This window comes from Gasterosteus aculeatus, chromosome 4 (genome assembly GCF_964276395.1).
Source record: "Gasterosteus aculeatus chromosome 4, fGasAcu3.hap1.1, whole genome shotgun sequence".
In the NCBI taxonomy this organism is placed as follows: domain Eukaryota; kingdom Metazoa; phylum Chordata; class Actinopteri; order Perciformes; family Gasterosteidae; genus Gasterosteus; species Gasterosteus aculeatus.
In genome coordinates, this window is record NC_135691.1 from 18,187,692 (window position 1) to 18,207,607 (window position 19,916).

The window sequence follows — 19,916 nt, forward strand, 5'->3', positions numbered from 1 at the left end:
CGAGAGAATTCGACAAGCGCATCTCTAGACTCTACGTTAGTTGAATAAATTTGGAAGTAACGTTTTCGTATAGAAATTTTTCGTTTGACTAATCACAGCCATTGACTGTTTCAAAAGACCAATTCCGGGCTCGTCCGGGATTTGGACCCGGGACCTCTCGCACCCAAAGCGAGAATCATACCCCTAGACCAACGAGCCGACCAAAGGGTGAAAGTTACATGTCAACGGGAAATAATTGCAAATAGCTGGGCGAGAGATATCGACAAGAGCATCTCTAGACTCTACGTTAATTGAATAAATTTGGATGTAACATTTTCATTCCGACATATTTTCTTTGACTAATCACAGCCATTGACTGTTTCAAAAGAGCACTTCCGGGCTCGTCCGGGATTTGGACCCGGGACCTCTCGCACCCTAAGCGAGAATCATACCCCTAGACCAACGAGCCGACAAAAGGGTGAAAGTTACATGTCAACGGGAAATAATTGCAAATAGCTGGGCGAGAGAATTCGACAAGCGCATCTCTAGACTCTACGTTAGTTGAATAAATTTGGAAGTAACGTTTTCGTATAGAAATTTTTCGTTTGACTAATCACAGCCATTGACTGTTTCAAAAGACCAATTCCGGGCTCGTCCGGGATTTGGACCCGGGACCTCTCGCACCCTAAGCGAGAATCATACCCCTAGACCAACGAGCCGACAAAAGGGTGAAAGTTACATGTCAACGGGAAATAATTGCAAATAGCTGGGCGAGAGATATCGACAAGAGCATCTCTAGACTCTACGTTAGTTGAAAAAATTTGGAAGTTACATTTTCGTATAGACATATTTCATTTTACTTATCACATCTATTGACTTTCAAAAGACCTATCCCGGGCTCGTCCGGGATTTGGACCCGGGACCTCTCGCACCCAAAGCGAGAATCATACCCCTAGACCAACGAGCCGACAAAAACTATTAATGCTATGTCCATGGGACAAAATCCTATTTGGCGAGGCAAGAGAATTGAATCAGCGTATCCGTGGTCAACAAATTGCTTGTTTTTTTTAACTAGTTTGTTGTGTTTGCCTATTTTTTGGAAACATACTAGCAATATGGTCGTTCACTGACCAAATTGGGGAGTAACTTTTTTGTCATCATTTACAAATTACAACCGCTAACATCATCAAATAAGTTCCATCGGGCTCGTCCGGGATTTGAACCCGGGACCTCTCGCACCCGAAGCGAGAATCATACCCCTAGACCAACGAGCCGACAAAAGGGTCAAAGTTACATGAAAACAGGACATAATCGCAAATAGCTAGGCGAGAGAATTTGAAAAGCGCATATCTAGACTCTACCTGAATTGTATAAATTTGGATGTAACATTTTCATTCCGACATATTTCGTTTGACTAATCACAGCCATTGACTGTTTCAAAAGAGCACTTCCGGGCTCGTCCGGGATTTGGACCCGGGACCTCTCGCACCCTAAGCGAGAATCATACCCCTAGACCAACGAGCCGACAAAAGGGTGAAAGTTACATGTCAACGGGAAATAATTGCAAATAGCTGGGCGAGAGAATTCGACAAGCGCATCTCTAGACTCTACGTTAGTTGAATAAATTTGGAAGTAACGTTTTCGTATAGAAATTTTTCGTTTGACTAATCACAGCCATTGACTGTTTCAAAAGACCAATTCCGGGCTCGTCCGGGATTTGGACCCGGGACCTCTCGCACCCTAAGCGAGAATCATACCCCTAGACCAACGAGCCGACAAAAGGGTGAAAGTTACATGTCAACGGGACATATTTGCAAATAGCCGGGCGAGAGAATTCGACACGCGCATCTCTAGACTCTACGTTAGTTGAAAAAATTTGGAATTAACATTTTTGTATAGACATATTTCATTTTACTAAACACATCTATTGCCTTTTTTAAATGACCAATTCCGGGCTCGTCCGGGATTTGGACCCGGGACCTCTCGCACCCAAAGCGAGAATCATACCCCTAGACCAACGAGCCGACCAAAGGGTTAAAGTTACATGTCAACGGGAAATAATTGCAAATAGCTGGGCGAGAGATATCGACAAGAGCATCTCTAGACTCTACGTTAATTGAATAAATTTGGATGTAACATTTTCATTCCGACATATTTTCTTTGACTAATCACAGCCATTGACTGTTTCAAAAGAGCACTTCCGGGCTCGTCCGGGATTTGGACCCGGGACCTCTCGCACCCAAAGCGAGAATCATACCCCTAGACCAACGAGCCGACAAAAGGGTGAAAGTTACATGTCAACGGGAAATAATTGCAAATAGCTGGGCGAGAGATATCGACAAGAGCATCTCTAGACTCTACGTTAGTTGAAAAAATTTGGAAGTTACATTTTCGTATAGACATATTTCATTTTACTTATCACATCTATTGACTTTCAAAAGACCTATCCCGGGCTCGTCCGGGATTTGGACCCGGGACCTCTCGCACCCAAAGCGAGAATCATACCCCTAGACCAACGAGCCGACCAAAGGGTGAAAGTTACATGTCAACGGGAAATAATTGCAAATAGCTGGGCGAGAGATATCGACAAGAGCATCTCTAGACTCTACGTTAATTGAATAAATTTGGATGTAACATTTTCATTCCGACATATTTTCTTTGACTAATCACAGCCATTGACTGTTTCAAAAGAGCACTTCCGGGCTCGTCCGGGATTTGGACCCGGGACCTCTCGCACCCAAAGCGAGAATCATACCCCTAGACCAACGAGCCGACAAAAGGGTGAAAGTTACATGTCAACGGGAAATAATTGCAAATAGCTGGGCGAGAGATATCGACAAGAGCATATCTAGACTCTACGTTAATTGAATAAATTTGGATGTAACATTTTCATTCCGACATATTTTCTTTGACTAATCACAGCCATTGACTGTTTCAAAAGAGCACTTCCGGGCTCGTCCGGGATTTGGACCCGGGACCTCTCGCACCCAAAGCGAGAATCATACCCCTAGACCAACGAGCCGACAAAAGGGTGAAAGTTACATGTCAACGGGAAATAATTGCAAATAGCTGGGCGAGAGATATCGACAAGAGCATCTCTAGACTCTACGTTAGTTGAAAAAATTTGGAAGTTACATTTTCGTATAGACATATTTCATTTTACTTATCACATCTATTGACTTTCAAAAGACCTATCCCGGGCTCGTCCGGGATTTGGACCCGGGACCTCTCGCACCCAAAGCGAGAATCATACCCCTAGACCAACGAGCCGACAAAAACTATTAATGCTATGTCCATGGGACAAAATCCTATTTGGCCAGGCAAGAGAATTGAATCAGCGTATCCGTGGTCAACAAATTGCTTGTTTTTTTTAACTAGTTTGTTGTGTTTGCCTATTTTTTGGAAACATACTAGCAATATGGTCGTTCACTGACCAAATTGGGGAGTAACTTTTTTGTCATCATTTACAAATTACAACCGCTAACAGCATCAAATAAGTTCCATCGGGCTCGTCCGGGATTTGAACCCGGGACCTCTCGCACCCGAAGCAAGAATCATACCCCTAGACCAACGAGCCGACAAAAGGGTCAAAGTTACATGAAAACAGGACATAATCGCAAATAGCTAGGCGAGAGAATTTGAAAAGCGCATATCTAGACTCTACCTGAATTGTATAAATTTGGATGTAACATTTTCATTCCGACATATTTCGTTTGACTAATCACAGCCATTGACTGTTTCAAAAGAGCACTTCCGGGCTCGTCCGGGATTTGGACCCGGGACCTCTCGCACCCTAAGCGAGAATCATACCCCTAGACCAACGAGCCGACAAAAGGGTGAAAGTTACATGTCAACGGGAAATAATTGCAAATAGCTGGGCGAGAGAATTCGACAAGCGCATCTCTAGACTCTACGTTAGTTGAATAAATTTGGAAGTAACGTTTTCGTATAGAAATTTTTCCTTTGACTAATCACAGCCATTGACTGTTTCAAAAGACCAATTCCGGGCTCGTCCGGGATTTGGACCCGGGACCTCTCGCACCCTAAGCGAGAATCATACCCCTAGACCAACGAGCCGACAAAAGGGTGAAAGTTACATGTCAACGGGACATATTTGCAAATAGCTGGGCGAGAGAATTCGACACGCGCATCTCTAGACTCTACGTTAGTTGAAAAAATTTGGAAGTAACATTTTTGTATAGACATATTTCATTTTACTAATCACATCTATTGCCTTTTTTAAAAGACCAATTCCGGGCTCGTCGGGGATTTGGACCCGGGACCTCTCGCACCCAAAGCGAGAATCATACCCCTAGACCAACGAGCCGACCAAAGGGTGAAAGTTACATGTCAACGGGAAATAATTGCAAATAGCTGGGCGAGAGATATCGAGAAGAGCATCTCTAGACTCTACGTTAATTGAATAAATTTGGATGTAACATTTTCATTCCGGGGCGGCACGGTGGCGTGGTGGTTAGCACCGTTGCCTCACAGCAAGAAGGTCCTGGGTTCGATTCCACCCAGTGGCCTTTCTGTGTGGAGTCTGCATGTTCTCCCCGTGTCTGCGTGGGTTCTCTCCGGGTTCTCCGGCTTCCTCCCACAGTCCAAAGACATGCTCTGGGGATCAGGTTTATTGGTGACTCTAAATTGTCCGTAGTTGTGTGAATGTGAGTGTGAATGGTTGTGTGTCTCTGTGTAGCCCTGCGATTGGCTGGCGACCAATCCAGGGTGTACCCTGTCTATCGCCCGAAGTTGGCTGGGATGGACTCCAGCCCCCCCGCGACCCTGTGTGCAGGATAAGCGGTTAGACAATGGATGGATGGATGGATTTTCATTCCGACATATTTTCTTTGACTAATCACAGCCATTGACTGTTTCAAAAGAGCACTTCCGGGCTCGTCCGGGATTTGGACCCGGGACCTCTCGCACCCAAAGCGAGAATCATACCCCTAGACCAACGAGCCGACAAAAGGGTGAAAGTTACATGTCAACGGGAAATAATTGCAAATAGCTGGGCGAGAGATATCGACAAGAGCATCTCTAGACTCTACGTTAGTTGAAAAAATTTGGAAGTTACATTTTCGTATAGACATATTTCATTTTACTTATCACATCTATTGACTTTCAAAAGACCTATCCCGGGCTCGTCCGGGATTTGGACCCGGGACCTCTCGCACCCAAAGCGAGAATCATACCCCTAGACCAACGAGCCGACAAAAACTATTAATGCTATGTCCATGGGACAAAATCCTATTTGGCCAGGCAAGAGAATTGAATCAGCGTATCCGTGGTCAACAAATTGCTTGTTTTTTTAACTAGTTTGTTGTGTTTGCCTATTTTTTGGAAACATACTAGCAATATGGTCGTTCACTGACCAAATTGGGGAGTAACTTTTTTGTCATCATTTACAAACTACAACCGCTAACAGCATCAAATAAGTTCCATCGGGCTCGTCCGGGATTTGAACCCGGGACCTCTCGCACCCGAAGCGAGAATCATACCCCTAGACCAACGAGCCGACAAAAGGGTCAAAGTTACATGAAAACAGGACATAATCGCAAATAGCTAGGCGAGAGAATTTGAAAAGCGCATATCTAGACTCTACCTGAATTGTATAAATTTGGATGTAACATTTTCATTCCGACATATTTCGTTTGACTAATCACAGCCATTGACTGTTTCAAAAGAGCACTTCCGGGCTCGTCCGGGATTTGGACCCGGGACCTCTCGCACCCTAAGCGAGAATCATACCCCTAGACCAACGAGCCGACAAAAGGGTGAAAGTTACATGTCAACGGGAAATAATTGCAAATAGCTGGGCGAGAGAATTCGACAAGCGCATCTCTAGACTCTACGTTAGTTGAATAAATTTGGAAGTAACGTTTTCGTATAGAAATTTTTCGTTTGACTAATCACAGCCATTGACTGTTTCAAAAGACCAATTCCGGGCTCGTCCGGGATTTGGACCCGGGACCTCTCGCACCCTAAGCGAGAATCATACCCCTAGACCAACGAGCCGACAAAAGGGTGAAAGTTACATGTCAACGGGACATATTTGCAAATAGCTGGGCGAGAGAATTCGACACGCGCATCTCTAGACTCTACGTTAGTTGAAAAAATTTGGAAGTAACATTTTTGTATAGACATATTTCATTTTACTAATCACATCTATTGCCTTTTTTAAAAGACCAATTCCGGGCTCGTCGGGGATTTGGACCCGGGACCTCTCGCACCCAAAGCGAGAATCATAGCCCTAGACCAACGAGCCGACCAAAGGGTGAAAGTTACATGTCAACGGGAAATAATTGCAAATAGCTGGGCGAGAGATATCGACAAGAGCATCTCTAGACTCTACGTTAATTGAATAAATTTGGATGTAACATTTTCATTCCGACATATTTTCTTTGACTAATCACAGCCATTGACTGTTTCAAAAGAGCACTTCCGGGCTCGTCCGGGATTTGGACCCGGGACCTCTCGCACCCAAAGCGAGAATCATACCCCTAGACCAACGAGCCGACAAAAGGGTGAAAGTTACATGTCAACGGGAAATAATTGCAAATAGCTGGGCGAGAGATATCGACAAGAGCATCTCTAGACTCTACGTTAGTTGAAAAAATTTGGAAGTTACATTTTCGTATAGACATATTTCATTTTACTTATCACATCTATTGACTTTCAAAAGACCTATCCCGGGCTCGTCCGGGATTTGGACCCGGGACCTCTCGCACCCAAAGCGAGAATCATACCCCTAGACCAACGAGCCGACAAAAACTATTAATGCTATGTCCATGGGACAAAATCCTATTTGGCCAGGCAAGAGAATTGAATCAGCGTATCCGTGGTCAACAAATTGCTTGTTTTTTTAACTAGTTTGTTGTGTTTGCCTATTTTTTGGAAACATACTAGCAATATGGTCGTTCACTGACCAAATTGGGGAGTAACTTTTTTGTCATCATTTACAAACTACAACCGCTAACAGCATCAAATAAGTTCCATCGGGCTCGTCCGGGATTTGAACCCGGGACCTCTCGCACCCGAAGCGAGAATCATACCCCTAGACCAACGAGCCGACAAAAGGGTCAAAGTTACATGAAAACAGGACATAATCGCAAATAGCTAGGCGAGAGAATTTGAAAAGCGCATATCTAGACTCTACCTGAATTGTATAAATTTGGATGTAACATTTTCATTCCGACATATTTCGTTTGACTAATCACAGCCATTGACTGTTTCAAAAGAGCACTTCCGGGCTCGTCCGGGATTTGGACCCGGGACCTCTCGCACCCTAAGCGAGAATCATACCCCTAGACCAACGAGCCGACAAAAGGGTGAAAGTTACATGTCAACGGGAAATAATTGCAAATAGCTGGGCGAGAGAATTCGACAAGCGCATCTCTAGACTCTACGTTAGTTGAATAAATTTGGAAGTAACGTTTTCGTATAGAAATTTTTCGTTTGACTAATCACAGCCATTGACTGTTTCAAAAGACCAATTCCGGGCTCGTCCGGGATTTGGACCCGGGACCTCTCGCACCCTAAGCGAGAATCATACCCCTAGACCAACGAGCCGACAAAAGGGTGAAAGTTACATGTCAACGGGACATATTTGCAAATAGCTGGGCGAGAGAATTCGACACGCGCATCTCTAGACTCTACGTTAGTTGAAAAAATTTGGAAGTAACATTTTTGTATAGACATATTTCATTTTACTAATCACATCTATTGCCTTTTTTAAAAGACCAATTCCGGGCTCGTCGGGGATTTGGACCCGGGACCTCTCGCACCCAAAGCGAGAATCATACCCCTAGACCAACGAGCCGACCAAAGGGTGAAAGTTACATGTCAACGGGAAATAATTGCAAATAGCTGGGCGAGAGATATCGACAAGAGCATCTCTAGACTCTACGTTAATTGAATAAATTTGGATGTAACATTTTCATTCCGACATATTTTCTTTGACTAATCACAGCCATTGACTGTTTCAAAAGAGCACTTCCGGGCTCGTCCGGGATTTGGACCCGGGACCTCTCGCACCCAAAGCGAGAATCATACCCCTAGACCAACGAGCCGACAAAAGGGTGAAAGTTACATGTCAACGGGAAATAATTGCAAATAGCTGGGCGAGAGATATCGACAAGAGCATCTCTAGACTCTACGTTAGTTGAAAAAATTTGGAAGTTACATTTTCGTATAGACATATTTCATTTTACTTATCACATCTATTGACTTTCAAAAGACCTATCCCGGGCTCGTCCGGGATTTGGACCCGGGACCTCTCGCACCCAAAGCGAGAATCATACCCCTAGACCAACGAGCCGACAAAAACTATTAATGCTATGTCCATGGGACAAAATCCTATTTGGCCAGGCAAGAGAATTGAATCAGCGTATCCGTGGTCAACAAATTGCTTGTTTTTTTTAACTAGTTTGTTGTGTTTGCCTATTTTTTGGAAACATACTAGCAATATGGTCGTTCACTGACCAAATTGGGGAGTAACTTTTTTGTCATCATTTACAAATTACAACCGCTAACAGCATCAAATAAGTTCCATCGGGCTCGTCCGGGATTTGAACCCGGGACCTCTCGCACCCGAAGCGAGAATCATACCCCTAGACCAACGAGCCGACAAAAGGGTCAAAGTTACATGAAAACAGGACATAATCGCAAATAGCTAGGCGAGAGAATTTGAAAAGCGCATATCTAGACTCTACCTGAATTGTATAAATTTGGATGTAACATTTTCATTCCGACATATTTCGTTTGACTAATCACAGCCATTGACTGTTTCAAAAGAGCACTTCCGGGCTCGTCCGGGATTTGGACCCGGGACCTCTCGCACCCTAAGCGAGAATCATACCCCTAGACCAACGAGCCGACAAAAGGGTGAAAGTTACATGTCAACGGGAAATAATTGCAAATAGCTGGGCGAGAGAATTCGACAAGCGCATCTCTAGACTCTACGTTAGTTGAATAAATTTGGAAGTAACGTTTTCGTATAGAAATTTTTCGTTTGACTAATCACAGCCATTGACTGTTTCAAAAGACCAATTCCGGGCTCGTCCGGGATTTGGACCCGGGACCTCTCGCACCCTAAGCGAGAATCATGCCCCTAGACCAACGAGCCGACAAAAGGGTGAAAGTTACATGAAAACAGGACATAATCGCAAATAGCTAGGCGAGAGAATTTGAAAAGCGCATATCTAGACTCTACCTGAATTGTATAAATTTGGATGTAACATTTTCATTCCGACATATTTCGTTTGACTAATCACAGCCATTGACTGTTTCAAAAGAGCACTTCCGGGCTCGTCCGGGATTTGGACCCGGGACCTCTCGCACCCTAAGCGAGAATCATACCCCTAGACCAACGAGCCGACAAAAGGGTGAAAGTTACATGTCAACGGGACATATTTGCAAATAGCTGGGCGAGAGAATTCGACACGCGCATCTCTAGACTCTACGTTAGTTGAAAAAATTTGGAAGTAACATTTTTGTATAGACATATTTCATTTTACTAATCACATCTATTGCCTTTTTTAAAAGACCAATTCCGGGCTCGTCCGGGATTTGGACCCGGGACCTCTCGCACCCAAAGCGAGAATCATACCCCTAGACCAACGAGCCGACAAAAGGGTGAAAGTTACATGTCAACGGGAAATAATTGCAAATAGCTGGGCGAGAGATATCGACAAGAGCATCTCTAGACTCTACGTTAGTTGAAAAAATTTGGAAGTTACATTTTCGTATAGACATATTTCATTTTACTTATCACATCTATTGACTTTCAAAAGACCTATCCCGGGCTCGTCCGGGATTTGGACCCGGGACCTCTCGCACCCAAAGCGAGAATCATACCCCTAGACCAACGAGCCGACCAAAGGGTGAAAGTTACATGTCAACGGGAAATAATTGCAAATAGCTGGGCGAGAGATATCGACAAGAGCATCTCTAGACTCTACGTTAATTGAATAAATTTGGATGTAACATTTTCATTCCGACATATTTTCTTTGACTAATCACAGCCATTGACTGTTTCAAAAGAGCACTTCCGGGCTCGTCCGGGATTTGGACCCGGGACCTCTCGCACCCAAAGCGAGAATCATACCCCTAGACCAACGAGCCGACAAAAGGGTGAAAGTTACATGTCAACGGGAAATAATTGCAAATAGCTGGGCGAGAGATATCGACAAGAGCATCTCTAGACTCTACGTTAGTTGAAAAAATTTGGAAGTTACATTTTCGTATAGACATATTTCATTTTACTTATCACATCTATTGACTTTCAAAAGACCTATCCCGGGCTCGTCCCGGATTTGGACCCGGGACCTCTCGCACCCAAAGCGAGAATCATACCCCTAGACCAACGAGCCGACAAAAACTATTAATGCTATGTCCATGGGACAAAATCCTATTTGGCCAGGCAAGAGAATTGAATCAGCGTATCCGTGGTCAACAAATTGCTTGTTTTTTTTAACTAGTTTGTTGTGTTTGCCTATTTTTTGGAAACATACTAGCAATATGGTCGTTCACTGACCAAATTGGGGAGTAACTTTTTTGTCATCATTTACAAATTACAACCGCTAACAGCATCAAATAAGTTCCATCGGGCTCGTCCGGGATTTGAACCCGGGACCTCTCGCACCCGAAGCGAGAATGATACCCCTAGACCAACGAGCCGACAAAAGGGTCAAAGTTACATGAAAACAGGACATAATCGCAAATAGCTAGGCGAGAGAATTTGAAAAGCGCATATCTAGACTCTACCTGAATTGTATAAATTTGGATGTAACATTTTCATTCCGACATATTTCGTTTGACTAATCACAGCCATTGACTGTTTCAAAAGAGCACTTCCGGGCTCGTCCGGGATTTGGACCCGGGACCTCTCGCACCCTAAGCGAGAATCATACCCCTAGACCAACGAGCCGACAAAAGGGTGAAAGTTACATGTCAACGGGAAATAATTGCAAATAGCTGGGCGAGAGAATTCGACAAGCGCATCTCTAGACTCTACGTTAGTTGAATAAATTTGGAAGTAACGTTTTCGTATAGAAATTTTTCGTTTGACTAATCACAGCCATTGACTGTTTCAAAAGACCAATTCCGGGCTCGTCCGGGATTTGGACCCGGGACCTCTCGCACCCTAAGCGAGAATCATACCCCTAGACCAACGAGCCGACAAAAGGGTGAAAGTTACATGTCAACGGGAAATAATTGCAAATAGCTGGGCGAGAGAATTCGACAAGCGCATCTCTAGACTCTACGTTAGTTGAATAAATTTGGAAGTAACGTTTTCGTATAGAAATTTTTCGTTTGACTAATCACAGCCATTGACTGTTTCAAAAGACCAATTCCGGGCTCGTCCGGGATTTGGACCCGGGACCTCTCGCACCCAAAGCGAGAATCATACCCCTAGACCAACGAGCCGACCAAAGGGTGAAAGTTACATGTCAACGGGAAATAATTGCAAATAGCTGGGCGAGAGATATCGACAAGAGCATCTCTAGACTCTACGTTAATTGAATAAATTTGGATGTAACATTTTCATTCCGACATATTTTCTTTGACTAATCACAGCCATTGACTGTTTCAAAAGAGCACTTCCGGGCTCGTCCGGGATTTGGACCCGGGACCTCTCGCACCCTAAGCGAGAATCATACCCCTAGACCAACGAGCCGACAAAAGGGTGAAAGTTACATGTCAACGGGAAATAATTGCAAATAGCTGGGCGAGAGAATTCGACAAGCGCATCTCTAGACTCTACGTTAGTTGAATAAATTTGGAAGTAACGTTTTCGTATAGAAATTTTTCGTTTGACTAATCACAGCCATTGACTGTTTCAAAAGACCAATTCCGGGCTCGTCCGGGATTTGGACCCGGGACCTCTCGCACCCTAAGCGAGAATCATACCCCTAGACCAACGAGCCGACAAAAGGGTGAAAGTTACATGTCAACGGGAAATAATTGCAAATAGCTGGGCGAGAGATATCGACAAGAGCATCTCTAGACTCTACGTTAGTTGAAAAAATTTGGAAGTTACATTTTCGTATAGACATATTTCATTTTACTTATCACATCTATTGACTTTCAAAAGACCTATCCCGGGCTCGTCCGGGATTTGGACCCGGGACCTCTCGCACCCAAAGCGAGAATCATACCCCTAGACCAACGAGCCGACAAAAACTATTAATGCTATGTCCATGGGACAAAATCCTATTTGGCCAGGCAAGAGAATTGAATCAGCGTATCCGTGGTCAACAAATTGCTTGTTTTTTTTAACTAGTTTGTTGTGTTTGCCTATTTTTTGGAAACATACTAGCAATATGGTCGTTCACTGACCAAATTGGGGAGTAACTTTTTTGTCATCATTTACAAATTACAACCGCTAACATCATCAAATAAGTTCCATCGGGCTCGTCCGGGATTTGAACCCGGGACCTCTCGCACCCGAAGCGAGAATCATACCCCTAGACCAACGAGCCGACAAAAGGGTCAAAGTTACATGAAAACAGGACATAATCGCAAATAGCTAGGCGAGAGAATTTGAAAAGCGCATATCTAGACTCTACCTGAATTGTATAAATTTGGATGTAACATTTTCATTCCGACATATTTCGTTTGACTAATCACAGCCATTGACTGTTTCAAAAGAGCACTTCCGGGCTCGTCCGGGATTTGGACCCGGGACCTCTCGCACCCTAAGCGAGAATCATACCCCTAGACCAACGAGCCGACAAAAGGGTGAAAGTTACATGTCAACGGGAAATAATTGCAAATAGCTGGGCGAGAGAATTCGACAAGCGCATCTCTAGACTCTACGTTAGTTGAATAAATTTGGAAGTAACGTTTTCGTATAGAAATTTTTCGTTTGACTAATCACAGCCATTGACTGTTTCAAAAGACCAATTCCGGGCTCGTCCGGGATTTGGACCCGGGACCTCTCGCACCCTAAGCGAGAATCATACCCCTAGACCAACGAGCCGACAAAAGGGTGAAAGTTACATGTCAACGGGACATATTTGCAAATAGCCGGGCGAGAGAATTCGACACGCGCATCTCTAGACTCTACGTTAGTTGAAAAAATTTGGAAGTAACATTTTTGTATAGACATATTTCATTTTACTAAACACATCTATTGCCTTTTTTAAATGACCAATTCCGGGCTCGTCCGGGATTTGGACCCGGGACCTCTCGCACCCAAAGCGAGAATCATACCCCTAGACCAACGAGCCGACCAAAGGGTTAAAGTTACATGTCAACGGGAAATAATTGCAAATAGCTAGGCGAGAGATATCGACAAGAGCATCTCTAGACTCTACGTTAATTGAATAAATTTGGATGTAACATTTTCATTCCGACATATTTTCTTTGACTAATCACAGCCATTGACTGTTTCAAAAGAGCACTTCCGGGCTCGTCCGGGATTTGGACCCGGGACCTCTCGCACCCAAAGCGAGAATCATACCCCTAGACCAACGAGCCGACAAAAGGGTGAAAGTTACATGTCAACGGGAAATAATTGCAAATAGCTGGGCGAGAGATATCGACAAGAGCATCTCTAGACTCTACGTTAGTTGAAAAAATTTGGAAGTTACATTTTCGTATAGACATATTTCATTTTACTTATCACATCTATTGACTTTCAAAAGACCTATCCCGGGCTCGTCCGGGATTTGGACCCGGGACCTCTCGCACCCAAAGCGAGAATCATACCCCTAGACCAACGAGCCGACCAAAGGGTGAAAGTTACATGTCAACGGGAAATAATTGCAAATAGCTGGGCGAGAGATATCGACAAGAGCATCTCTAGACTCTACGTTAATTGAATAAATTTGGATGTAACATTTTCATTCCGACATATTTTCTTTGACTAATCACAGCCATTGACTGTTTCAAAAGAGCACTTCCGGGCTCGTCCGGGATTTGGACCCGGGACCTCTCGCACCCAAAGCGAGAATCATACCCCTAGACCAACGAGCCGACAAAAGGGTGAAAGTTACATGTCAACGGGAAATAATTGCAAATAGCTGGGCGAGAGATATCGACAAGAGCATATCTAGACTCTACGTTAATTGAATAAATTTGGATGTAACATTTTCATTCCGACATATTTTCTTTGACTAATCACAGCCATTGACTGTTTCAAAAGAGCACTTCCGGGCTCGTCCGGGATTTGGACCCGGGACCTCTCGCACCCAAAGCGAGAATCATACCCCTAGACCAACGAGCCGACAAAAGGGTGAAAGTTACATGTCAACGGGAAATAATTGCAAATAGCTGGGCGAGAGATATCGACAAGAGCATCTCTAGACTCTACGTTAGTTGAAAAAATTTGGAAGTTACATTTTCGTATAGACATATTTCATTTTACTTATCACATCTATTGACTTTCAAAAGACCTATCCCGGGCTCGTCCGGGATTTGGACCCGGGACCTCTCGCACCCAAAGCGAGAATCATACCCCTAGACCAACGAGCCGACAAAAACTATTAATGCTATGTCCATGGGACAAAATCCTATTTGGCCAGGCAAGAGAATTGAATCAGCGTATCCGTGGTCAACAAATTGCTTGTTTTTTTTAACTAGTTTGTTGTGTTTGCCTATTTTTTGGAAACATACTAGCAATATGGTCGTTCACTGACCAAATTGGGGAGTAACTTTTTTGTCATCATTTACAAATTACAACCGCTAACAGCATCAAATAAGTTCCATCGGGCTCGTCCGGGATTTGAACCCGGGACCTCTCGCACCCGAAGCAAGAATCATACCCCTAGACCAACGAGCCGACAAAAGGGTCAAAGTTACATGAAAACAGGACATAATCGCAAATAGCTAGGCGAGAGAATTTGAAAAGCGCATATCTAGACTCTACCTGAATTGTATAAATTTGGATGTAACATTTTCATTCCGACATATTTCGTTTGACTAATCACAGCCATTGACTGTTTCAAAAGAGCACTTCCGGGCTCGTCCGGGATTTGGACCCGGGACCTCTCGCACCCTAAGCGAGAATCATACCCCTAGACCAACGAGCCGACAAAAGGGTGAAAGTTACATGTCAACGGGAAATAATTGCAAATAGCTGGGCGAGAGAATTCGACAAGCGCATCTCTAGACTCTACGTTAGTTGAATAAATTTGGAAGTAACGTTTTCGTATAGAAATTTTTCCTTTGACTAATCACAGCCATTGACTGTTTCAAAAGACCAATTCCGGGCTCGTCCGGGATTTGGACCCGGGACCTCTCGCACCCTAAGCGAGAATCATACCCCTAGACCAACGAGCCGACAAAAGGGTGAAAGTTACATGTCAACGGGACATATTTGCAAATAGCTGGGCGAGAGAATTCGACACGCGCATCTCTAGACTCTACGTTAGTTGAAAAAATTTGGAAGTAACATTTTTGTATAGACATATTTCATTTTACTAATCACATCTATTGCCTTTTTTAAAAGACCAATTCCGGGCTCGTCGGGGATTTGGACCCGGGACCTCTCGCACCCAAAGCGAGAATCATACCCCTAGACCAACGAGCCGACCAAAGGGTGAAAGTTACATGTCAACGGGAAATAATTGCAAATAGCTGGGCGAGAGATATCGAGAAGAGCATCTCTAGACTCTACGTTAATTGAATAAATTTGGATGTAACATTTTCATTCCGACATATTTTCTTTGACTAATCACAGCCATTGACTGTTTCAAAAGAGCACTTCCGGGCTCGTCCGGGATTTGGACCCGGGACCTCTCGCACCCAAAGCGAGAATCATACCCCTAGACCAACGAGCCGACCAAAGGGTGAAAGTTATATGTCAACGGAAAATAATTGCAAATAGCTGGGCGAGAGATATCGACAAGAGCATCTCTAGACTCTACGTTAATTGAATAAATTTGGATGTAACATTTTCATTCCGACATATTTTCTTTGACTAATCACAGCCATTGACTGTTTCAAAAGAGCACTTCCGGGCTCGTCCGGGATTTGGACCCGGGACCTCTCGCACCCTAAGCGAGAATCATACCCCTAGACCAACGAGCCGACAAAAGGGTGAAAGTTACATGTCAACGGGAAATAATTGCAAATAGCTGGGCGAGAGAATTCGACAAGCGCATCTCTAGACTCTACGTTAGTTGAATAAATTTGGAAGTAACGTTTTCGTATAGAAATTTTTCGTTTGACTAATCACAGCCATTGACTGTTTCAAAAGACCAATTCCGGGCTCGTCCGGGATTTGGACCCGGGACCTCTCGCACCCTAAGCGAGAATCATACCCCTAGACCAACGAGCCGACAAAAGGGTGAAAGTTACATGTCAACGGGAAATAATTGCAAATAGCTGGGCGAGAGAATTCGACAAGCGCATCTCTAGACTCTACGTTAGTTGAATAAATTTGGAAGTAACGTTTTCGTATAGAAATTTTTCATTTGACTAATCACAGCCATTGACTGTTTCAAAAGACCAATTCCGGGCTCGTCCGGGATTTGGACCCGGGACCTCTCGCACCCTAAGCGAGAATCATACCCCTAGACCAACGAGCCGACAAAAGGGTGAAAGTTACATGTCAACGGGACATATTTGCAAATAGCCGGGCGAGAGAATTCGACACGCGCATCTCTAGACTCTACGTTAGTTGAAAAAATTTGGAAGTAACATTTTTGTATAGACATATTTCATTTTACTAAACACATCTATTGCCTTTTTTAAAAGACCAATTCCGGGCTCGTCCGGGATTTGGACCCGGGACCTCTCGCACCCAAAGCGAGAATCATACCCCTAGACCAACGAGCCGACCAAAGGGTGAAAGTTACATGTCAACGGGAAATAATTGCAAATAGCTGGGCGAGAGATATCGACAAGAGCATCTCTAGACTCTACGTTAATTGAATAAATTTGGATGTAACATTTTCATTCCGACATATTTTCTTTGACTAATCACAGCCATTGACTGTTTCAAAAGAGCACTTCCGGGCTCGTCCGGGATTAGGACCCGGGACCTCTCGCACCCAAAGCGAGAATCATACCCCTAGACCAACGAGCCGACAAAAGGGTGAAAGTTACATGTCAACGGGAAATAATTGCAAATAGCTGGGCGAGAGATATCGACAAGAGCATCTCTAGACTCTACGTTGTTGAAAAAATTTGGAAGTTTCATTTTCGTATAGACATATTTCATTTTACTTATCACATCTATTGACTTTCAAAAGACCTATCCCGGGCTCGTCCGGGATTTGGACCCGGGACCTCTCGCACCCAAAGCGAGAATCATACCCCTAGACCAACGAGCCGACAAAAACTATTAATGCTATGTCCATGGGACAAAATCCTATTTGGCCAGGCAAGAGAATTGAATCAGCGTATCCGTGGTCAACAAATTGCTTGTTTTTTTTAACTAGTTTGTTGTGTTTGCCTATTTTTTGGAAACATACTAGCAATATGGTCGTTCACTGACCAAATTGGGGAGTAACTTTTTTGTCATCATTTACAAATTACAACCGCTAACAGCATCAAATAAGTTCCATCGGGCTCGTCCGGGATTTGGACCCGGGACCTCTCGCACCCAAAGCGAGAATCATACCCCTAGACCAACGAGCCGACAAAAGGGTCAAAGTTACATGAAAACAGGACATAATCGCAAATAGCTAGGCGAGAGAATTTGAAAAGCGCATATCTAGACTCTACCTGAATTGTATAAATTTGGATGTAACATTTTCATTCCGACATATTTCGTTTGACTAATCACAGCCATTGACTGTTTCAAAAGAGCACTTCCGGGCTCGTCCGGGATTTGGACCCGGGACCTCTCGCACCCTAAGCGAGAATCATACCCCTAGACCAACGAGCCGACAAAAGGGTGAAAGTTACATGTCAACGGGAAATAATTGCAAATAGCTGGGCGAGAGAATTCGACAAGCGCATCTCTAGACTCTACGTTAGTTGAATAAATTTGGAAGTAACGTTTTCGTATAGAAATTTTTCGTTTGACTAATCACAGCCATTGACTGTTTCAAAAGACCAATTCCGGGCTCGTCCGGGATTTGGACCCGGGACCTCTCGCACCCTAAGCGAGAATCATACCCCTAGACCAACGAGCCGACAAAAGGGTGAAAGTTACATGTCAACGGGAAATAATTGCAAATAGCTGGGCGAGAGAATTCGACAAGCGCATCTCTAGACTCTACGTTAGTTGAATAAATTTGGAAGTAACGTTTTCGTATAGAAATTTTTCGTTTGACTAATCACAGCCATTGACTGTTTCAAAAGACCAATTCCGGGCTCGTCCGGGATTTGGACCCGGGACCTCTCGCACCCTAAGCGAGAATCATACCCCTAGACCAACGAGCCGACAAAAGGGTGAAAGTTACATGTCAACGGGACATATTTGCAAATAGCTGGGCGAGAGAATTCGACACGCGCATCTCTAGACTCTACGTTAGTTGAAAAAATTTGGAAGTTACATTTTCGTATAGACATATTTCATTTTACTTATCACATCTATTGACTTTCAAAAGACCTATCCCGGGCTCGTCCGGGATTTGGACCCGGGACCTCTCGCACCCAAAGCGAGAATCATACCCCTAGACCAACGAGCCGACCAAAGGGTGAAAGTTACATGTCAACGGGAAATAATTGCAAATAGCTGGGCGAGAGATATCGACAAGAGCATCTCTAGACTCTACGTTAATTGAATAAATTTGGATGTAACATTTTCATTCCGACATATTTTCTTTGACTAATCACAGCCATTGACTGTTTCAAAAGAGCACTTCCGGGCTCGTCCGGGATTTGGACCCGGGACCTCTCGCACCCAAAGCGAGAATCATACCCCTAGACCAACGAGCCGACAAAAGGGTGAAAGTTACATGTCAACGGGAAATAATTGCAAATAGCTGGGCGAGAGATATCGACAAGAGCATTTCTAGACTCTACGTTGTTGAAAAAATTTGGAAGTTACATTTTCGTATAGACATATTTCATTTTACTTATCACATCTATTGACTTTCAAAAGACCTATCCCGGGCTCGTCCGGGATTTGGACCCGGGACCTCTCGCACCCAAAGCGAGAATCATACCCCTAGACCAACGAGCCGACAAAAACTATTAATGCTATGTCCATGGGACAAAATCCTATTTGGCCAGGCAAGAGAATTGGATCAGCGTATCCGTGGTCAACAAATTGCTTGTTTTTTTTAACTAGTTTGTTGTGTTTGCCTATTTTTTGGAAACATACTAGCAATATGGTCGTTCACTGACCAAATTGGGGAGTAACTTTTTTGTCATCATTTACAAATTACAACCGCTAATAGCATCAAATAAGTTCCATCGGGCTCGTCCGGGATTTGAACCCGGGACCTCTCGCACCCGAAGCGAGAATCATACCCCTAGACCAACGAGCCGACAAAAGGGTCAAAGTTACATGAAAACAGGACATAATCGCAAATAGCTAGGCGAGAGAATTTGAAAAGCGCATATCTAGACTCTACCTGAATTGTATAAATTTGGATGTAACATTTTCATTCCGACATATTTCGTTTGACTAATCACAGCCATTGACTGTTTCAAAAGAGCACTTCCGGGCTCGTCCGGGATTTGGACCCGGGACCTCTCGCACCCTAAGCGAGAATCATACCCCTAGACCAACGAGCCGACAAAAGGGTGAAAGTTACATGTCAACGGGAAATAATTGCAAATAGCTGGGCGAGAGAATTCGACAAGCGCATCTCTAGACTCTACGTTAGTTGAATAAATTTGGAAGTAACGTTTTCGTATAGAAATTTTTCGTTTGACTAATCACAGCCATTGACTGTTTCAAAAGACCAATTCCGGGCTCGTCCGGGATTTGGACCCGGGACCTCTCGCACCCTAAGCGAGAATCATACCCCTAGACCAACGAGCCGACAAAAGGGTGAAAGTTACATGTCAACGGGACATATTTGCAA

The 19,916-nt window shown here is 44.0% G+C and overlaps 69 non-coding genes across 69 annotated transcripts; all 69 read right to left on the reverse strand.

The window, feature by feature from the left end:
- Nucleotides 1-126: 126 nt before the first annotated feature.
- Nucleotides 127-198, reverse strand: trnap-ugg (transfer RNA proline (anticodon UGG)). Its single transcript has one exon. It is a non-coding gene; the product is annotated as a tRNA-Pro (tRNA).
- Nucleotides 199-376: 178 nt separating this feature from the next.
- trnap-agg (transfer RNA proline (anticodon AGG)) lies at nt 377-448 on the reverse strand. Its single transcript has one exon. It is a non-coding gene; the product is annotated as a tRNA-Pro (tRNA).
- Nucleotides 449-626: 178 nt separating this feature from the next.
- Nucleotides 627-698, reverse strand: trnap-agg (transfer RNA proline (anticodon AGG)). The gene has a single exon. It is a non-coding gene; the product is annotated as a tRNA-Pro (tRNA).
- Nucleotides 699-874: 176 nt separating this feature from the next.
- On the reverse strand, nt 875-946 carry trnap-ugg (transfer RNA proline (anticodon UGG)). The gene has a single exon. It is a non-coding gene; the product is annotated as a tRNA-Pro (tRNA).
- Nucleotides 947-1,181: 235 nt separating this feature from the next.
- trnap-cgg (transfer RNA proline (anticodon CGG)) lies at nt 1,182-1,253 on the reverse strand. The gene has a single exon. It is a non-coding gene; the product is annotated as a tRNA-Pro (tRNA).
- A 178-nt stretch (nt 1,254-1,431) lies between these two features.
- trnap-agg (transfer RNA proline (anticodon AGG)) lies at nt 1,432-1,503 on the reverse strand. Its single transcript has one exon. It is a non-coding gene; the product is annotated as a tRNA-Pro (tRNA).
- A 178-nt stretch (nt 1,504-1,681) lies between these two features.
- Nucleotides 1,682-1,753, reverse strand: trnap-agg (transfer RNA proline (anticodon AGG)). The gene has a single exon. It is a non-coding gene; the product is annotated as a tRNA-Pro (tRNA).
- Nucleotides 1,754-1,931: 178 nt separating this feature from the next.
- Nucleotides 1,932-2,003, reverse strand: trnap-ugg (transfer RNA proline (anticodon UGG)). Its single transcript has one exon. It is a non-coding gene; the product is annotated as a tRNA-Pro (tRNA).
- A 178-nt stretch (nt 2,004-2,181) lies between these two features.
- trnap-ugg (transfer RNA proline (anticodon UGG)) lies at nt 2,182-2,253 on the reverse strand. The gene has a single exon. It is a non-coding gene; the product is annotated as a tRNA-Pro (tRNA).
- Nucleotides 2,254-2,429: 176 nt separating this feature from the next.
- Nucleotides 2,430-2,501, reverse strand: trnap-ugg (transfer RNA proline (anticodon UGG)). Its single transcript has one exon. It is a non-coding gene; the product is annotated as a tRNA-Pro (tRNA).
- Nucleotides 2,502-2,679: 178 nt separating this feature from the next.
- Nucleotides 2,680-2,751, reverse strand: trnap-ugg (transfer RNA proline (anticodon UGG)). The gene has a single exon. It is a non-coding gene; the product is annotated as a tRNA-Pro (tRNA).
- Nucleotides 2,752-2,929: 178 nt separating this feature from the next.
- On the reverse strand, nt 2,930-3,001 carry trnap-ugg (transfer RNA proline (anticodon UGG)). Its single transcript has one exon. It is a non-coding gene; the product is annotated as a tRNA-Pro (tRNA).
- Nucleotides 3,002-3,177: 176 nt separating this feature from the next.
- On the reverse strand, nt 3,178-3,249 carry trnap-ugg (transfer RNA proline (anticodon UGG)). Its single transcript has one exon. It is a non-coding gene; the product is annotated as a tRNA-Pro (tRNA).
- Nucleotides 3,250-3,484: 235 nt separating this feature from the next.
- trnap-cgg (transfer RNA proline (anticodon CGG)) lies at nt 3,485-3,556 on the reverse strand. The gene has a single exon. It is a non-coding gene; the product is annotated as a tRNA-Pro (tRNA).
- Nucleotides 3,557-3,734: 178 nt separating this feature from the next.
- On the reverse strand, nt 3,735-3,806 carry trnap-agg (transfer RNA proline (anticodon AGG)). Its single transcript has one exon. It is a non-coding gene; the product is annotated as a tRNA-Pro (tRNA).
- Nucleotides 3,807-3,984: 178 nt separating this feature from the next.
- On the reverse strand, nt 3,985-4,056 carry trnap-agg (transfer RNA proline (anticodon AGG)). Its single transcript has one exon. It is a non-coding gene; the product is annotated as a tRNA-Pro (tRNA).
- An 815-nt stretch (nt 4,057-4,871) lies between these two features.
- On the reverse strand, nt 4,872-4,943 carry trnap-ugg (transfer RNA proline (anticodon UGG)). The gene has a single exon. It is a non-coding gene; the product is annotated as a tRNA-Pro (tRNA).
- A 176-nt stretch (nt 4,944-5,119) lies between these two features.
- On the reverse strand, nt 5,120-5,191 carry trnap-ugg (transfer RNA proline (anticodon UGG)). The gene has a single exon. It is a non-coding gene; the product is annotated as a tRNA-Pro (tRNA).
- A 234-nt stretch (nt 5,192-5,425) lies between these two features.
- trnap-cgg (transfer RNA proline (anticodon CGG)) lies at nt 5,426-5,497 on the reverse strand. Its single transcript has one exon. It is a non-coding gene; the product is annotated as a tRNA-Pro (tRNA).
- A 178-nt stretch (nt 5,498-5,675) lies between these two features.
- On the reverse strand, nt 5,676-5,747 carry trnap-agg (transfer RNA proline (anticodon AGG)). The gene has a single exon. It is a non-coding gene; the product is annotated as a tRNA-Pro (tRNA).
- A 178-nt stretch (nt 5,748-5,925) lies between these two features.
- trnap-agg (transfer RNA proline (anticodon AGG)) lies at nt 5,926-5,997 on the reverse strand. The gene has a single exon. It is a non-coding gene; the product is annotated as a tRNA-Pro (tRNA).
- Nucleotides 5,998-6,425: 428 nt separating this feature from the next.
- On the reverse strand, nt 6,426-6,497 carry trnap-ugg (transfer RNA proline (anticodon UGG)). The gene has a single exon. It is a non-coding gene; the product is annotated as a tRNA-Pro (tRNA).
- A 176-nt stretch (nt 6,498-6,673) lies between these two features.
- Nucleotides 6,674-6,745, reverse strand: trnap-ugg (transfer RNA proline (anticodon UGG)). Its single transcript has one exon. It is a non-coding gene; the product is annotated as a tRNA-Pro (tRNA).
- A 234-nt stretch (nt 6,746-6,979) lies between these two features.
- trnap-cgg (transfer RNA proline (anticodon CGG)) lies at nt 6,980-7,051 on the reverse strand. The gene has a single exon. It is a non-coding gene; the product is annotated as a tRNA-Pro (tRNA).
- A 178-nt stretch (nt 7,052-7,229) lies between these two features.
- Nucleotides 7,230-7,301, reverse strand: trnap-agg (transfer RNA proline (anticodon AGG)). The gene has a single exon. It is a non-coding gene; the product is annotated as a tRNA-Pro (tRNA).
- A 178-nt stretch (nt 7,302-7,479) lies between these two features.
- trnap-agg (transfer RNA proline (anticodon AGG)) lies at nt 7,480-7,551 on the reverse strand. Its single transcript has one exon. It is a non-coding gene; the product is annotated as a tRNA-Pro (tRNA).
- A 428-nt stretch (nt 7,552-7,979) lies between these two features.
- On the reverse strand, nt 7,980-8,051 carry trnap-ugg (transfer RNA proline (anticodon UGG)). Its single transcript has one exon. It is a non-coding gene; the product is annotated as a tRNA-Pro (tRNA).
- Nucleotides 8,052-8,227: 176 nt separating this feature from the next.
- Nucleotides 8,228-8,299, reverse strand: trnap-ugg (transfer RNA proline (anticodon UGG)). The gene has a single exon. It is a non-coding gene; the product is annotated as a tRNA-Pro (tRNA).
- A 235-nt stretch (nt 8,300-8,534) lies between these two features.
- On the reverse strand, nt 8,535-8,606 carry trnap-cgg (transfer RNA proline (anticodon CGG)). Its single transcript has one exon. It is a non-coding gene; the product is annotated as a tRNA-Pro (tRNA).
- Nucleotides 8,607-8,784: 178 nt separating this feature from the next.
- trnap-agg (transfer RNA proline (anticodon AGG)) lies at nt 8,785-8,856 on the reverse strand. The gene has a single exon. It is a non-coding gene; the product is annotated as a tRNA-Pro (tRNA).
- A 428-nt stretch (nt 8,857-9,284) lies between these two features.
- On the reverse strand, nt 9,285-9,356 carry trnap-agg (transfer RNA proline (anticodon AGG)). The gene has a single exon. It is a non-coding gene; the product is annotated as a tRNA-Pro (tRNA).
- Nucleotides 9,357-9,534: 178 nt separating this feature from the next.
- On the reverse strand, nt 9,535-9,606 carry trnap-ugg (transfer RNA proline (anticodon UGG)). The gene has a single exon. It is a non-coding gene; the product is annotated as a tRNA-Pro (tRNA).
- Nucleotides 9,607-9,782: 176 nt separating this feature from the next.
- On the reverse strand, nt 9,783-9,854 carry trnap-ugg (transfer RNA proline (anticodon UGG)). The gene has a single exon. It is a non-coding gene; the product is annotated as a tRNA-Pro (tRNA).
- A 178-nt stretch (nt 9,855-10,032) lies between these two features.
- On the reverse strand, nt 10,033-10,104 carry trnap-ugg (transfer RNA proline (anticodon UGG)). The gene has a single exon. It is a non-coding gene; the product is annotated as a tRNA-Pro (tRNA).
- A 483-nt stretch (nt 10,105-10,587) lies between these two features.
- Nucleotides 10,588-10,659, reverse strand: trnap-cgg (transfer RNA proline (anticodon CGG)). Its single transcript has one exon. It is a non-coding gene; the product is annotated as a tRNA-Pro (tRNA).
- A 178-nt stretch (nt 10,660-10,837) lies between these two features.
- trnap-agg (transfer RNA proline (anticodon AGG)) lies at nt 10,838-10,909 on the reverse strand. The gene has a single exon. It is a non-coding gene; the product is annotated as a tRNA-Pro (tRNA).
- A 178-nt stretch (nt 10,910-11,087) lies between these two features.
- On the reverse strand, nt 11,088-11,159 carry trnap-agg (transfer RNA proline (anticodon AGG)). The gene has a single exon. It is a non-coding gene; the product is annotated as a tRNA-Pro (tRNA).
- Nucleotides 11,160-11,337: 178 nt separating this feature from the next.
- Nucleotides 11,338-11,409, reverse strand: trnap-ugg (transfer RNA proline (anticodon UGG)). Its single transcript has one exon. It is a non-coding gene; the product is annotated as a tRNA-Pro (tRNA).
- A 178-nt stretch (nt 11,410-11,587) lies between these two features.
- Nucleotides 11,588-11,659, reverse strand: trnap-agg (transfer RNA proline (anticodon AGG)). The gene has a single exon. It is a non-coding gene; the product is annotated as a tRNA-Pro (tRNA).
- A 178-nt stretch (nt 11,660-11,837) lies between these two features.
- trnap-agg (transfer RNA proline (anticodon AGG)) lies at nt 11,838-11,909 on the reverse strand. Its single transcript has one exon. It is a non-coding gene; the product is annotated as a tRNA-Pro (tRNA).
- Nucleotides 11,910-12,085: 176 nt separating this feature from the next.
- Nucleotides 12,086-12,157, reverse strand: trnap-ugg (transfer RNA proline (anticodon UGG)). Its single transcript has one exon. It is a non-coding gene; the product is annotated as a tRNA-Pro (tRNA).
- A 235-nt stretch (nt 12,158-12,392) lies between these two features.
- Nucleotides 12,393-12,464, reverse strand: trnap-cgg (transfer RNA proline (anticodon CGG)). Its single transcript has one exon. It is a non-coding gene; the product is annotated as a tRNA-Pro (tRNA).
- A 178-nt stretch (nt 12,465-12,642) lies between these two features.
- trnap-agg (transfer RNA proline (anticodon AGG)) lies at nt 12,643-12,714 on the reverse strand. The gene has a single exon. It is a non-coding gene; the product is annotated as a tRNA-Pro (tRNA).
- A 178-nt stretch (nt 12,715-12,892) lies between these two features.
- On the reverse strand, nt 12,893-12,964 carry trnap-agg (transfer RNA proline (anticodon AGG)). The gene has a single exon. It is a non-coding gene; the product is annotated as a tRNA-Pro (tRNA).
- Nucleotides 12,965-13,142: 178 nt separating this feature from the next.
- trnap-ugg (transfer RNA proline (anticodon UGG)) lies at nt 13,143-13,214 on the reverse strand. The gene has a single exon. It is a non-coding gene; the product is annotated as a tRNA-Pro (tRNA).
- Nucleotides 13,215-13,392: 178 nt separating this feature from the next.
- trnap-ugg (transfer RNA proline (anticodon UGG)) lies at nt 13,393-13,464 on the reverse strand. The gene has a single exon. It is a non-coding gene; the product is annotated as a tRNA-Pro (tRNA).
- A 176-nt stretch (nt 13,465-13,640) lies between these two features.
- On the reverse strand, nt 13,641-13,712 carry trnap-ugg (transfer RNA proline (anticodon UGG)). Its single transcript has one exon. It is a non-coding gene; the product is annotated as a tRNA-Pro (tRNA).
- A 178-nt stretch (nt 13,713-13,890) lies between these two features.
- Nucleotides 13,891-13,962, reverse strand: trnap-ugg (transfer RNA proline (anticodon UGG)). The gene has a single exon. It is a non-coding gene; the product is annotated as a tRNA-Pro (tRNA).
- A 178-nt stretch (nt 13,963-14,140) lies between these two features.
- Nucleotides 14,141-14,212, reverse strand: trnap-ugg (transfer RNA proline (anticodon UGG)). Its single transcript has one exon. It is a non-coding gene; the product is annotated as a tRNA-Pro (tRNA).
- Nucleotides 14,213-14,388: 176 nt separating this feature from the next.
- Nucleotides 14,389-14,460, reverse strand: trnap-ugg (transfer RNA proline (anticodon UGG)). Its single transcript has one exon. It is a non-coding gene; the product is annotated as a tRNA-Pro (tRNA).
- Nucleotides 14,461-14,695: 235 nt separating this feature from the next.
- On the reverse strand, nt 14,696-14,767 carry trnap-cgg (transfer RNA proline (anticodon CGG)). Its single transcript has one exon. It is a non-coding gene; the product is annotated as a tRNA-Pro (tRNA).
- A 178-nt stretch (nt 14,768-14,945) lies between these two features.
- Nucleotides 14,946-15,017, reverse strand: trnap-agg (transfer RNA proline (anticodon AGG)). Its single transcript has one exon. It is a non-coding gene; the product is annotated as a tRNA-Pro (tRNA).
- Nucleotides 15,018-15,195: 178 nt separating this feature from the next.
- Nucleotides 15,196-15,267, reverse strand: trnap-agg (transfer RNA proline (anticodon AGG)). Its single transcript has one exon. It is a non-coding gene; the product is annotated as a tRNA-Pro (tRNA).
- Nucleotides 15,268-15,695: 428 nt separating this feature from the next.
- trnap-ugg (transfer RNA proline (anticodon UGG)) lies at nt 15,696-15,767 on the reverse strand. The gene has a single exon. It is a non-coding gene; the product is annotated as a tRNA-Pro (tRNA).
- A 178-nt stretch (nt 15,768-15,945) lies between these two features.
- trnap-agg (transfer RNA proline (anticodon AGG)) lies at nt 15,946-16,017 on the reverse strand. The gene has a single exon. It is a non-coding gene; the product is annotated as a tRNA-Pro (tRNA).
- Nucleotides 16,018-16,195: 178 nt separating this feature from the next.
- trnap-agg (transfer RNA proline (anticodon AGG)) lies at nt 16,196-16,267 on the reverse strand. The gene has a single exon. It is a non-coding gene; the product is annotated as a tRNA-Pro (tRNA).
- Nucleotides 16,268-16,445: 178 nt separating this feature from the next.
- On the reverse strand, nt 16,446-16,517 carry trnap-agg (transfer RNA proline (anticodon AGG)). The gene has a single exon. It is a non-coding gene; the product is annotated as a tRNA-Pro (tRNA).
- Nucleotides 16,518-16,695: 178 nt separating this feature from the next.
- Nucleotides 16,696-16,767, reverse strand: trnap-ugg (transfer RNA proline (anticodon UGG)). The gene has a single exon. It is a non-coding gene; the product is annotated as a tRNA-Pro (tRNA).
- A 425-nt stretch (nt 16,768-17,192) lies between these two features.
- Nucleotides 17,193-17,264, reverse strand: trnap-ugg (transfer RNA proline (anticodon UGG)). The gene has a single exon. It is a non-coding gene; the product is annotated as a tRNA-Pro (tRNA).
- A 235-nt stretch (nt 17,265-17,499) lies between these two features.
- On the reverse strand, nt 17,500-17,571 carry trnap-ugg (transfer RNA proline (anticodon UGG)). The gene has a single exon. It is a non-coding gene; the product is annotated as a tRNA-Pro (tRNA).
- A 178-nt stretch (nt 17,572-17,749) lies between these two features.
- On the reverse strand, nt 17,750-17,821 carry trnap-agg (transfer RNA proline (anticodon AGG)). The gene has a single exon. It is a non-coding gene; the product is annotated as a tRNA-Pro (tRNA).
- Nucleotides 17,822-17,999: 178 nt separating this feature from the next.
- Nucleotides 18,000-18,071, reverse strand: trnap-agg (transfer RNA proline (anticodon AGG)). The gene has a single exon. It is a non-coding gene; the product is annotated as a tRNA-Pro (tRNA).
- A 178-nt stretch (nt 18,072-18,249) lies between these two features.
- On the reverse strand, nt 18,250-18,321 carry trnap-agg (transfer RNA proline (anticodon AGG)). Its single transcript has one exon. It is a non-coding gene; the product is annotated as a tRNA-Pro (tRNA).
- Nucleotides 18,322-18,497: 176 nt separating this feature from the next.
- Nucleotides 18,498-18,569, reverse strand: trnap-ugg (transfer RNA proline (anticodon UGG)). The gene has a single exon. It is a non-coding gene; the product is annotated as a tRNA-Pro (tRNA).
- A 178-nt stretch (nt 18,570-18,747) lies between these two features.
- On the reverse strand, nt 18,748-18,819 carry trnap-ugg (transfer RNA proline (anticodon UGG)). Its single transcript has one exon. It is a non-coding gene; the product is annotated as a tRNA-Pro (tRNA).
- A 175-nt stretch (nt 18,820-18,994) lies between these two features.
- trnap-ugg (transfer RNA proline (anticodon UGG)) lies at nt 18,995-19,066 on the reverse strand. The gene has a single exon. It is a non-coding gene; the product is annotated as a tRNA-Pro (tRNA).
- A 235-nt stretch (nt 19,067-19,301) lies between these two features.
- Nucleotides 19,302-19,373, reverse strand: trnap-cgg (transfer RNA proline (anticodon CGG)). Its single transcript has one exon. It is a non-coding gene; the product is annotated as a tRNA-Pro (tRNA).
- Nucleotides 19,374-19,551: 178 nt separating this feature from the next.
- trnap-agg (transfer RNA proline (anticodon AGG)) lies at nt 19,552-19,623 on the reverse strand. Its single transcript has one exon. It is a non-coding gene; the product is annotated as a tRNA-Pro (tRNA).
- Nucleotides 19,624-19,801: 178 nt separating this feature from the next.
- trnap-agg (transfer RNA proline (anticodon AGG)) lies at nt 19,802-19,873 on the reverse strand. The gene has a single exon. It is a non-coding gene; the product is annotated as a tRNA-Pro (tRNA).
- Between the last annotated feature and the right edge of the window lie 43 nt (nt 19,874-19,916).